The sequence below is a fragment of the Fundulus heteroclitus genome, chromosome 21 (genome assembly GCF_011125445.2).
Source record: "Fundulus heteroclitus isolate FHET01 chromosome 21, MU-UCD_Fhet_4.1, whole genome shotgun sequence".
Taxonomy (NCBI): domain Eukaryota; kingdom Metazoa; phylum Chordata; class Actinopteri; order Cyprinodontiformes; family Fundulidae; genus Fundulus; species Fundulus heteroclitus.
In genome coordinates, this window is record NC_046381.1 from 30,764,796 (window position 1) to 30,777,733 (window position 12,938).

The 12,938-nt window shown below is 41.8% G+C and overlaps 1 long non-coding RNA gene across 1 annotated transcript; it reads right to left on the reverse strand.

The window, feature by feature from the left end:
* Positions 1-3,477: 3,477 nt before the first annotated feature.
* Positions 3,478-9,772, reverse strand: LOC118556911. The gene is made up of 3 exons (XR_004927482.1): positions 9,668-9,772; positions 3,878-4,037; positions 3,478-3,788 (listed from the first exon to the last, which is right to left on the reverse strand). It is a non-coding gene; the product is annotated as an uncharacterized LOC118556911 (long non-coding RNA).
* Between the last annotated feature and the right edge of the window lie 3,166 nt (positions 9,773-12,938).

The window sequence follows — 12,938 nt, forward strand, 5'->3', positions numbered from 1 at the left end:
AAGTAACAAATGCATGGACCAGTTTTTTTTTTTTTTTTTTTTTTTAGAATATTTCTAATTTTGGCAATATTCTGCAGGTGAAAAAAGAAAACCCTGGAAACCTGTTTTTCAAAAATCCCTCAACATCAACTGAACTTTTGGCTTCATGTTCTATTCTTTTCATAATCCCCTCTGCTTTTCTGTCATCACATCCTTGGCTTCTGAGCAAATCTGTGAATTTTGGTAGAAAAACAATTTCTGCTATGCCAGGCAGCCCAATCGAATGAGAGCTATTTAGCTGACACCTTAAGGAACGTGTTACGTGTTTATATTTTATTTAACCAAACTGCATAAAGAGCCTTTTTCATCCTAATTAAATGGTGCAAAGGTAATCCCACACCGGACTCCGCTTGGAGCGCTTCATGTTGCATCTGCCCTTCCTTTTTTCTTTTCTACTACCTGTGTAGCTTCACTTTAGAATGACCGGCAGCGGCCTATGCTGGATGAAAGCCATACTACAATACCGAAAGACAGTCTAAGTGGACATTAACAGTTATTCAGATGGAACAAACTTTAATCTAACTAAGCAATAATCAACAATTAATCATAAGTTGATTATTTGTTTACATCCCTAATAGATACTTTACGTATTCTGAGGGAATAACACTAAAATTGAGAGGTTATCTTGGTAATAAAGAGAAAAACATAAAATACTGTATTATTGTTCTCTCATTGTGTGTGTGGTTGGGGGGGGGGCACCACAGAGCATTTGCGCTTAGGGAACCCAAATGGCTAGCACTGCCCCTGCTCTAGAGTCACTTTAAATGTTCTTTAATCATTTAGTCTGGCCCACAGGCTTTTAGTCAGCATGTCACAGTAAGCTTGTCAAACAGAGCCTGCTGTCTGTGAAGCTGCTTTAAGCTTCTTTGTAAAGTAGGTGAGCAGGTCAAGACCAACAATGACTGATTCAGTCCCCTTCAAGGCAGGACAAGGCAAGTTTATTTGTATAGTACACTTCAGTCACAAGGCAATTCGAAGTGCTATACATGAACAGAACATAAGAAAAGAAAACATTGCAGAAGAAAGTATATTGCAGTGGTATACAAGCAGGAGCTCAAGATTTAACACCCAATGTCAACTCTAAAGGGTTTGGCAGGGTTTAGAAGAGCACGATGGAACCAGGACAAGCCACAACAAGAAGAATTCTGCATAAATGACATCTTTTCTCTCCGTCCGCATTCATTGAATTTCTTTAGTATCCCTCTGCCTCCTTTGTTTTTTTAAGTGTTTTAGTCGATGTGGATTTTTTCTATAGTGATGTAACTGGAAACAGGGAGATCTTCCAACAACTCCCTGCGTTTTGGTACAGTATCAGTGCGGCAGCAAGCCGCCTACTGGCTACTGACCAGGACAAACGTCTGAAGCTCCCAGAGGATCCACCAACCCCCTCAGTCCAGACCGAGTCAGCCCCCTAATGTCTCCAACAAACTGAAACCAAGTAAAGACCAGAGAGTCAGGGTTCTTTTCCACCAGGATAAAATAATATATCGTCATCCCAGATAGAGAAGAGACATCTTGACATGTTCTTATCAAAACATTAAATACATCAAAGTATGTGTATATGATGGGAAAATCAGAGCAAAGAGGCTGGAATTGTTCGTTTATCCTCCCAAACATCTGCACATACAGCCAGTGGGTTATTAGCGCGTCTGCTAAAAGCTTTGTCCCATTCAAACATTTCCACGTGTTGTCTTTCAGCCTCCACCTCTGCAGCTGTGCATGAATGAACCTCCTCTCCTTTAAATGCGGTGTGGGTGCTGTAAACCTTGATAGAACCTGCAGGTCCAGCTTGGAATAACATTGTTAACTTTAATAAGGTTAATAAAAGGATATCCGGGTCTTTAGAAGCACCTCAACCACCAGAGTCAGGGGAAGGTTGTAGCCTGGCTTCATGTGTTTAGTTTAAGGGGGACCAGGCAGTGATGTTATGACCTGTAATCAGCATTTGACTCACCAGGAGCCTGAGCAGTCTATTAAAAGCAATGAGTGTCTTATTGCATAAATTAGGCTGCCCGAAGGAGGACATGAAATAAGCACCGATTGAATTATATATGTAGACTCTCAGTTTAGTTCTTGCTTACAGCGATTATGCCTGAGACTTTTCTTTTGTTAGAAGGCAGGGCTTTACAGTCACTTGAAGGTGTCTTCAGGTGACATAAGAAAGCAGATTAAATCTCTGGTTGGGAGAGAATCATACTTTGGTCATTTTCTGGAATTTCAGTTTGACAAACTTAAAACTCACCAACAACTGGTTTTGCATTCTTTCTTTCTTTTTCTTTTTTTTTTGTGCAGCTAGTGGTCTTTACTCTAAAGTGAATAGACAGATAATATAGTTAAAGAGGGGGAAGGCATGAAGCCAGGAGTCGAACTGGAGACGACCCAAGTCAAGGACTGAGGCCTCCATACATGAGTCAAACACAGCACACCTGCAGTAAAAGAGTCGCTTGTCAGGCAGAAAGATGGAGACAACTCTTACTCAGACAGCTACAGGATGCATTGGCACCACCAAAATGTGGCTGACATCGGCAAGAATTTATATTACTTTTTTTTTTTCTTTTTTTTTAATTGTATTTATTGTTTATTTTCATGGGGAAGAGCATTATGTACAAACAAATACATTTAAAACAATTAAACATAACATTTATAGTTTTTGCTAATTTGCAATTCATGTCTTCAAATGGGCCTTTAAGCAGTGAACACAGTTTAAAAGACAGTAAAAACCTTTTTTTTTTATTTTATTTTTTTATTTGAATTAGGACAATGCACATTCATCAACATGTCAGCATAAAGCATCAATGTAAATATGCCAGAATTAGCACAACAGCTTATTTGCATCCACTGTCCTAAGGCAGGTAAAAACAGTGAACATTAAACAAGACACTACAGGAGAGAACAGAGTGGACACAAACAGATAAGATGCCAATAACATAAAATCACAATAAGATTAGGTTAACAGGCCCATGGAAACAGATCAATTTACCTGTGAACACATGTCTGGTTAGTTTTCAACCAATGTTTCAAGGAGAATTTAGTAAGATAAAGTATTATAAACCTCATACATTACATAAATCTTAAAGCTACCTTAAAACAGACCTCAATAAAACAAAAGGACTGCAGAACCATCATGGCCTGGCTGCTAATCACGACTAAAAAAAAATGTCACATATAAATGGCTCATACTGAAAAAGCTGTTTGACCAAAATAAGTTTTATGAAAAGGTTCCTCTCCTATGAGTTACTAAACCTACATCTGAGAGGAGCCACAAGGTGAGCATGTGAGGAGTCCGACCTTTCAAAGATTAAAATTTTTTTAACACATTACAAAAGTTTACATAAAAAGCACATTTGCATTTATTTCAATTCAAAACAAGAGTTTTGAATTGAAATAAAGTGACACACTAACAGCTCAAAACCTCACCATAGATCCCCACTTTAAAAAAAAAATCATTATTTTCTGAGATTATTTTTATTTGTTCGGTTTCTATTGGATTTCTGATTAGAATAGTGTTAGCAGATGATTTGTTGACTGATTCTACCTCCCCAGCATCTGAACCTCTCCTCCAGACGACCGTAATCACGGCAGCAGAGAGGAAATGAAGCTACCAGGAGCCAACACCCACTCTGACCGCGGGAGGCTCTCTCTGAACATCTTGAACCAGACAGTCAGGAGGTCTCAGCCAGAGATGTTAGCATTAGGAAGAACGGAGAAAGCTCCTCCTCTGCAGGCGACGAGCAGCCATAACTGTACAACTGCAGCAAAGGAAGAAATACGTGTTAAATTACCTTCAACGTTATAAAAGCCAAGAATACTCAGTGGGTAAAATAACGTGAAACCGAACCTTTTGGCTGAGATGAACTGTGTGCCGTAGACAGAGGAGTGGGTTTGTCTGCCTGGATCACCCTGAGTGGGAGCTGAATCAAGCTGAGATGAGCCGAATCAATCTGAACAGAGGCGAAACAGGTATCTGTCCCCAACTGAGTCCAGAACCAAACTTGATCCTGGTTAAACAGGACGAGAAATCACTGAACAGCAGCTGTCTGGAAGAGAGGAAAGACCTGGAGAGCAGCAGGTTAGATTTACTACAGGGTGGTGGGAGGAGGAAGAGGGTTCAGGTTCCTCTGTCCTGACTTCTGGTTTATGAGCCTCCTCACTGTCAGTCCTCAGAGGTGTTTGTTCAGTTAAAAACACATTCTACGTTACCTCTTGTTACAGTCAGAACCTGTATGTGGTTGTGTGTTGAACCTTTAAAACAAAAACCAGTAAAGTGTCCCTACAAGCTCCTGATAAGCTGGACAGAGATGAATACACTCAGCTAAAATGCTCCAAGCCACCAACAGAACCCAGTCAGAACAACCTCTCAGCTCTGCACATGGATCCATTATAGGACAGTTTCAACCGTTTATTGTTTCACTGAAGTTTATTTTTTCACTATTTAGTTTCATGTATTAAACTAATTGGCACAGTGTTCTGCTGTTTATGTAGGCAGAACATGTTAGATGGTTTGATCTTTAAATGGGTCCATTTTTCTGCTCTCATGTTTGCTCTCCAAATACTCCAACAATGAAGCTTTTAATGGAACTGACACCCAAGACGCCCTTCTGGAATATTTTTCCTGTCCATATCTGCTGATGAAACCGCAGATTTGTGATCACAGTATGGTATTAATAATATTTCTGTAATTTTCTTCAAACGCTGTGGGAACTACTTTATCAGTAGAGACTGTGCGGTGTGAGAGCAGCTGTAAAGGCCTGCAGATGGTCTGACCACCACATCTGGAGGTGGGATTGATTCTGCTCCTGTCCGCGTGTTCCATCATTTCAGAGGGACTCATTGTAACACGTTGTTAAATATAATTACTTCACATTTCCGTTCACGTCTGTTTATGAGCAAAGACGGGGTTTTTTTTTTTTTTTTTCACCACATGGTGCTTAAACACAGACACCGGGGGGTTTGACACAGGCAGCAAAGTCTTATTTTTCAATCTGCACAGGACGACAGTCGTGCAGGAGCAAGTTCGCCCTGGTGAACTCCTCGCTCCCGCACCACAATTTCAGTGGCTGCTGGTTTGAACCCCCATTCCGACTGTCTCAGTCATTGTGTCCTTGACTGACTAAATGTAAGTGCAGTGGTTCTAGAGAGCTCTTTAGAGGTCCTGGCTGCATTATTAAATCACTTCATGAGTATTTGTTCTGCTGCTCAGCACATTGGACCAAAACAAAACACTGAATGATTGTTCTTTGGCAACTTTGGTAGCCTTGAGGAAACAAAAAGAGGGTCCAACAGGCCCGGGGGTGGGGGAGAGGGGTTATTAATGCAAGGTCCGCTGAGCCCTTTTTGACTGACTTGGCAGAACTGATGGAACGTATCGGACCTTCATCTCAACCGGATCAACAAGACGTTTATTGCCGAAAGAAAACGAGGTTGAGCAACATGAGTTAAAGAGCTTTAAGAAATTATGGTACAAATATGTACTCATATAAGCCACGTAGAAAAATACAAAAAAATAGTAGGTCCCCTGGACGGGTTTTTTGTTTTGGTGTAGTACAAATACTTCCCAAGCTGGCTTTTCTTTGTTTAAATCAAAAAAACTAACCAGCACACTGTTATAACTAAAGTAGTTTAAGCCCTTTGCCTCAAATAAGGCATTTAAATGTCTTCTGCACCAGTCCATCATTCAGGAGACAGCTCTGAAAATCACCAGCGATGCAAAATCTATGTGCAAACACCTTAACTTTGCTGCTGGTTCCTGTGTTTCCTTCAGACATTCCTCAGATGCTCTCCATCCACTCCGGTTACATTTGGACAAAGAAGAATGGGCAGAAACTTCACTCTCTGATGGGGTTTAGTGCCTTGCCCAAGGGCACATTGATGACTTAGCGTGAGGAAGCAAAAAACACACTCACGGCCTGCTGATTGCCAGACATCGACTCTTTCCTCTGAGCCACAGCTGCCCAATAACTAGTTCTGTTAAACCACAAATTATTTATGGCAGATGTAGCTTTAGGATGATTTTCTTTGTTTTATTATTTTTACTTCATAATTAGAAAGGCTTTATTTTAAGATGGTTGAAATGGTGGAGATCCTTCCCTTTGGTTAGCTCAACTCTCTGACCAGAACTTGCCTTGTTTATCTTGTTTAATTGGACAACCATCTGGTGGTTGGATGTTAAGTTCATCATTTTCACTCTTCCTGTTTAGAAATGTGAAATAGTATAGTTTATGCCTATTACACACTGAAACTGCTATTTTTATTCAAAGGCTTTTGGTACTAAAATAACCCGCTTCTTTGAATGTCATTAAACAGGGGAGAGGGGTCTATTTCAAACCTGATTAATTATAAAGTTTACCTGATATTTTTCTTTTCCTTTTACCTGAGCCACTGAGATTTAATTGCAATACCTAAACAGGTGATCCTGCTTTTTTTTGTGGTGCAGCTGTAACAGACAGTGATTTTTTTATTCTGTGGTTGGTAAATTACAAGGTCCGTAATCTGAACCCTTTTTCCTGTCTAAGCAAGGTAAGGCATGCTTGTTTGTACGCCACATTTAAGCGACAAGACAAGTCAACGTGCTTTACAGGAAGAAAAACATTACATGTTTTCTTACATTTTTTCTTTAAATGTAATCCATATTATGATTCGTAAGGGTGCATGTGTAATTATGCAACATAATGTTGCTGCTGCTGCCTACCTTGGCCGGTAATACCTTGAAAAAGAAGCTTATAACTTCTGTGGGATCTTCCTGGTCAAATAAAGGTTTAACAATAAAGTACGTTGCGGTGGGAAAATAAAGCAAAGCTAAGAAAATTTGGACTACAGACTCCAATGAATGATGATAGTTTAAACAAAATAGTCAAAGGCAACTCTAAACAAACAAGTGTTTAGCCTTCATTTTTAAGAACTCCATGCCTCTGGTATTTATACTTTTTTGACTGTGGCTGTTGCAAAAATGGGCGCGCTACATCTATTTGAGGTTTTGGACCCAAACCTACAGGCCTAAACAATTAGCCGGTGCTGATTAAGATCTGTCTGACTCTCTCGAAGCAAATCCGGGGAAAAAAAAAATGTTTGTTCTCTTTTAGAGCACTCTAAGAAACATGCTGGTGTTCTTACAGAGATATAATATACAAAGGGTAACACTGCCAGTGGTCGGGTGATTTTTTGATGCGATGCCATCCTGCCCCCAGTGCCAGAAAGGCCACAAGTACTTCATCAGGCCTGGAGATCCATGACCCACCATGCAGAAAGTTCACCATGATTCACCTGCACACACCTTCACAGGACCATGAAGGGGGGGGGGGAGCCGAGCTAGTGGGTTTTTTGGGTTTTATGTGGAAACCTGAGTCCATGCTGGTAATTGCAAACAATGACTGTAATTGTAAACTGCCTGGATTTCTACTTTGCCTGCACGCATTTCCCCAATGATGGGGGCTACAGCTGTGGTAACGGTTAAACATCTGGATGGAGTAAAGCACACACTCTTTATCCATCAGAGCAGGTCCTAATGTCTGTTCTGCTCTGTGTGTGTGTGTGTGTGTGTGTGTGTGTGTCCTTTCTGGCAGCCGTTCTGACATCAGACTCCTATCCACACACACACCAACAAATTAATACATACCGGCTCTTTGGTCCTCTGTAAAGGGTTGAATATATTTGATCCTGATGTTGCTCTGTGATGTTAAACTGTACATTCGCAGCAGTGTGTTTTTAATTTTTCTGGGCTCCACACAGTAAAACCAGACTCTGGGTTATTTTTCCAACCTCTGTCGGTCCAGTCAAGTTCAGAAAAATCAGCTGCAGGCACTTAAGGCACTTTTCTACTGTAGAGCTGGGGTGACTCTGGGACAGTGGGAAAGGTAGCCCTTCTTTATGTCCCAGGTACAAAACACTAAGCCCTAAGTTACCCGTTGATCTGTGGTAGGTGTGTGACTGGGTGAATGGGACGTTAGTGCTTTTAGAGGCTGGTAAGATAAGAAAAGCACAGACAATGGCCATGTTTATTTCTTTTTTTCTCTGGCAGTGTAGCGCTAACTTATTGCTTTCTTAACACCAAAGAGAGCCACACAGATTTACTTTCACAAGTGGAGCATTATTGCTTTCCCTAAAAGAGAAAGAAAGGAAGAGGGTATGGGTGAGGCAAAACATTAAAAGGGAGAAAAGGTGACAAAAATAGAGTAGGGGAAGAAGAGAGTGCAAGATAACGTCATTGGAGTCTGCTTCTACACCTGCAGAGAGAGAGGTACAGAAAGAACAAAACCAACCAATACAGTATTACAGGTATAAACAACCAAAGCCTTGATACTATCACTAAAAAATACACAGTATTATTTAATACAAGATGTAGTCACTGGCAGACAACGCTAATTATAGGGTATTTCTGTATAGAAGTGAGTCTGTAACCAACTGGATCCAAGCACCTGTAGGTGTTTGTGAGGTTTATCCATGAGAAAAATGCTCAATAGTGATTGTGAGGAGCCAAAGACCCGCCCCCCAGAGCGCCGAGGCAGACGCCGGGGAAACCAGAACCCCAGATACCTGAAAGGCCCCCCAGAGCGCAGGAGCCCAAGAAGGACCAACACAGGGATAGCTGCCTCCCCCGGCCCAGAGAGGAGCCTCAGGAAACCCCCCCCCCAACAGTCACAGTGCAGAAGCTCCTGGGATCTGCAGCAACGAGCCTGCACACTCCGCCGGCAGCCAGCTGCGCTACTGCGGATCCAGCCATGGGCCCAGAGACCTGAGGCCCAGGCGCCCCCCCACCCCCCCACCCTCCAGCGGTGCTCCAATGACATTTATCTCAAAAGGGGACAAAACATATCGCAGAACATGCCGTAATTAGCCGTGAAGGCTGTCTTTCATCTGCAGTCCCTCAGGGTACCATATATATATATATACATACATATATATATATATATATATATATATATATATATATATATATATATATATATATATATATTATACATATATATATATAATAAGTATAAACAAAACACATACAGATCTGCAAGATACCTCCATCACAACATCAGCTGAATGAGAGGCTTTCCCTGAAAAACAGTTCTGACCAGATGTCCTCGGTCTAAAAGGCGCACAAGGTGTCCTCCCTCGGTAGCTCTGGTGGTCCCTGAAGCACCTGTCAAAGACGCGATAAGTGCTTCAGGGGGAGGAGGAACAAGACCCAACAAGAGTTTAAAGGCCAGACGGAGATATACAAACATGATCACATGCTCCCAACTCAACAGATGATGTCTCTTTGAAATATTGCCCTGATAAAATGCTAGATGCTCTTTAACTAAGATCTTTACCGTCTGTGCAGTATCTCTATAGGCTGCAGTGCCGATGGGTTAGCCGGCCTCCAGCTTGTTAGGCAGTAAGTTACACCCATGAATATGTGCGCAGGAGAGTCAAAGTGTCAAGTATACTTAAAATTAGCCAGGTTAAACTAAAGGGTATCTGTTATCTTTTTAACATGATATTTCAATGATTTGACCACTGCCGGAGCAGCAGGCCCATAAACAGATTGTTTTTGTACCGATGACAGACAGATGCTTTTTCTGGACGAACGGCATTTTCTAATAGCATTTCACTTGTGAGTGTGTTTTGGAAGCAAAGCGTGTTGCTGAAAGGTCTGTACCTGGCACGTGGTCCGATCCAGTGGCCAGAGCTTCCTGGTTGCCCTCAGGCTGTGGAAAATGGCAGCAGGGTGTCAGACTGGAGAGCTCCTCCCCAAAAAGCAGCTGGATCTGAAGACGGCCTTTATACCACAGAGCCCTGCAAGGAAACCAGGTTTTAGAGCCAGCTTGTCAAACAGCACACCATCCACATACATGTCAGCTCCAGCAGCCTGTAACCATGGATATGAACATCTACCAGATCTAACAAATACATGTATGTGTTTCTAGCTTAGCCAACCATTGACTGAGTGTGTGTGCAGAACATTCACACTCTGGGTGTTTACAGTCCAACACGTTTTTCACAAAGGTGCTGAACATCCTGCTCTGAACATAAGCCAACCACACCTTGCCTGGACACAGACATACATTCAGCTTCCCAACACTTTATTCTGCAGGAACAAGGAGAACTTTATTCACTGAGGAGCAGGGGTGGGAAGTAACTACTAGTTACATTTACTCGGTTATGTTTACTTGAGTAACGTTTTGAACAAAATGTAGTTTGAGGAGCAGTTTTACTGCACTGCACTTTTTACTTGACCAATAATATTAAAAAGTAACACCACCTTTACTTGAGATCATTTCTGGTAACTCAACCTGCCGTTAGTAACGTCTTTGAAAAAATAACAGACTTGTTTTAACCTAAATTAACCTAAAAGGAGACTTCTTGTTTGTTCACCACCTTTGTTGTTTCAGTGTTATTTTCTGTTTGCGGAGCTCGTTGAGTCATTTGGGGGTCTAGTGAACATACAGTGAACAGTGATGTTGTTATTGGAAGTTCTAATATACTGTATAAATATTAATTGTTGTATTGGCTTAATTGGTTTTATGTTGAAAAATGATTTTTAATTGTACCATCTGCCTGAATCTGTTTCGTAATTTTTGTTATTTTTTGTACATTTTCTTTATTTTAGTCTTTTAAACACCAGAATTTATGACTTTGTATTTTTCTCTGCCCGATTACATCATTTTTAAATATTAAATCAGATGTTACTGAGTACTTGAGTAGCCTTCTTATGGAATACTTTTTTACTCTTGAGTAATTTCTTCCTTTTTTCTACTTTTTACTTTTTTTTAAGTAAAAATATGTTCCAGTAGTGATAATCTTACTAGAGTACAATTTATGGCTACTTGACACACCTCTGCTGAGGAGAAGGAAACGCAACAGACGTGTGAAAAATCTGAGATGTGGGAAAAAACAAGACTTGAGTGAAAAGGTGGAGAGCTCAGAAACAGGAAGTGAAGGATGGAGACAGCAAATGAAATGTTGTATTATAAGCAATAAATTGCTTATAATAGATGGCCATCGGCTAAAGTGAGCAACCTTTTATTATGAAACACATCACCTTGCAGTTTGAATAACTGAGGCACTTAATAATAAGTCACATAATGCCAAAGAGTTATTGTTTTTTGATTCAGCATGCAGCAAAAATGAATGGGTCGATCACCAGAGTCAGTTCGAACAACTTAATCTTTGACCTCGTCGGTCGGATATTCAAACCTCAGACGGTTGTCCGGTCAAGGTTAAGTGCCTGATTGTCCAGGAGGAGCATGACTGATCGATCAGCTGAATTAATAGCTGTCAAAAACCTTAGTCAGAAGGAGCTGATTGTACTCAGCAATGCTCGCTGTGATATTTCATGTAAAACACAATTGCTTCAGTAAATTCCTGTTTTGAGGTACAGCTCCATCATGGCGGCTCACACACGAATGGTACCATTCTGGTTCAGGTCCGGGTGCAGATCCAAATGAAGACTTTCGTAGACCCGGGTCAGTAATTGATCTTAACGTAAAACAAATAAGGAATGCCAGAAATATAAAGCACTAAGAAGTGAGCAACGTCTACCAATAACATCATGGAGCGACAGAACTAATCTCCTGGGCCTTAATAGAGGGTTTTCAGCTGACGTCACGCTCACGTGACTACTCAGCGCGTCCGCCATATTGGGTGGCAGTCGTTTCGCACCGTTGACCTGCATTGTATGACGCCTTAGGCAGTATTGGAAGTGAACAATGGGGAAAACGTGTTTAATGGTTGGTTGCACGGCCCGTGGAGGTGGAGATCAACGCTCTTTCTATCGCCTACCAGCCGTAATAGTGAATCAGTGTGAAAAAACAAAACAGCTGTCTGAACAACGCCGTCACCTATGGCTGACACGGATATCCAGGTCCGATTTGGACGGTGTTAAGCTGGAATACGCCAGAGTCTGCGGTGCTCACTTTGTCACAGGTAATTAACTGTTAAGTATTTAAAACATGTAAGAAGAATATATTAATAATAGGGCTTGGGCGTTATGACTTTTTACTTTCCGCGGCTGTCCTGTTGACTGCCTCCGCCGCCTCTACTGCCTATTACTACCGCATACTGTACTCCCTCTCTCAGCCGTGTTTTAATTTGATTAATTTCACCTTAACTTGATTTCAACCATGGTAAACCGTTGCTGTATTGTGGGCTGTAACAGCGCAACACATGATCGCCATGGGAAAAACATAGAAACGGATTAATTTTCCACCGCTTTCCTGCCTGGAGGCGCAACCACGGAGAACAACTGTTAGTGATAACAAAGAGTCGTCGGCTCGCTTGGATCGCGGCTGTAAGTCGACCGAACATAACTTTCCACAGTATCCCGATGTCAATGAGAGTGTGTTCTAAACGTTTGAAACACATAGCAGCTAGTTAAAAGTACATTACATGCGCGAGTGGTTGTTAGCACTGACGGTTAGCATGTGCCAGAGCCCGTCTGAGCGCAGCTTACCTTTGAACGAGTTACTGTGTTCCCACTGTTTGCTGGCTTTATGATCTGCAGCTCCTACCGGCGCCAATACGGTAAATACAACTTAATTTTGCACTGGTCATTGTTCTGCTTAAATAATTAAAGCCGCGAGCGGCGTCGATCAGCCCAGAGCCCGTCCGCCCTGCGGCGGGCGGTGCGCCTTCGCGCACCGCCCGCCAGCCACCGCAGAAGCATGCGACACATTTGCGTCGGATTGTTTACATTTTTACCATCTTATTAAAACTCACCCGTCCACGTATGATGGCGATTTCCTTGATGTACATAACCAGATGTGAACTGGTTGTGAGCCTCTAGACCCTTGTAAGCTCTCATTTCCTCAAGAGTGTGCAGAGGGTTTTCACCGAACACCAGGTAATGCATCAGGATTACGGCTAAACAAGGCACCATGGAGGGCATACGGGTCCATATGGTCGATCACGGAACATTTCCTCAGATATAC